An 874-nucleotide genomic window follows, 5' to 3' on the forward strand; every position below is an offset into this window, starting at 1 on the left:
AGGATCGCTTGAGCCCAGGAGTGTGAGGTTGCTGTGAGCTAGGCTGACGCCACGGCACTCTAGCCCGGGCAACATAGTGAGACTCTGTCTCAAAAAAAAAAAAAAAAAATCATCTCTTTTCTAGGAAACTACTTATATGTTTATTCTCTCAGTTTCTGTCTTTACAGGGAATGTAAACTAAGTGATAAGAGTATACTTCTAAAAGGGAAATCCTGTTGGTATACAAAGTCTAACCCTTCCATTCAGGGGCTCAGTCCATATTATTAATGCCTCAGATTTATAATTTAAAAATTATACTTTTATACATTATCTGTTTCAACTTCAACAACAACCTGGCTGATAAAGTGAGACATTTTTATCCTATTTTATAGGTGAAAAAACTGAAGTTCATATTCTGAGTTAGCAAGCAGAAAGCCTTAGATGGTAACTCAGTGTTCTTTTCTTATATCATGTTGCCTAGAAGACAATAGTATATATAATTTCCCTTCCAGAGAAAGGCATTCTATATGCAAAGATGATGTTCAATATATTTAACAACTAGTACAGAATAGGAATTGACCAATCAAAATGGATGCCAGCATTGCTTTTGGAGATCCCAGCTTTTGATATCTAACTGAAAGTAGAATTAGCAATAAATTTTTAAAGGCTATACACAGATAGCAGATATCTATTGGAGGCATGTAAAGATGACTAAGTATTGGTCACTTCCATTAAACATCTATTTTTACCCTTTGCTACCCAGGCTGAGTACAGTTTATCATAGAAGTGTTGAATAGATAAAACATTTTTTTCTGTTTATATTAATAAGTAGTTTTCAAGGCAAGATTAATTTTTATATTTTCTTTAACATTTTTATGGTCTTATTTTTCTTTAT

General features: G+C 33.0%; 1 protein-coding gene across 1 annotated transcript in view; it reads left to right on the forward strand.

Moving 5' to 3' along the window:
- The window catches only part of HFM1 (HFM1, ATP-dependent DNA helicase homolog (S. cerevisiae)), a 123,456-nt gene that overhangs the window by 99,886 nt on the left and 22,696 nt on the right, over positions 1-874 (forward strand). The window lies entirely within an intron of this gene.

This window comes from Propithecus coquereli, unplaced genomic scaffold, assembly GCF_000956105.1.
Source record: "Propithecus coquereli isolate 6110/MARCELLA unplaced genomic scaffold, Pcoq_1.0 Scaffold7, whole genome shotgun sequence".
NCBI classification, from domain to species: Eukaryota; Metazoa; Chordata; class Mammalia; order Primates; family Indriidae; genus Propithecus; species Propithecus coquereli.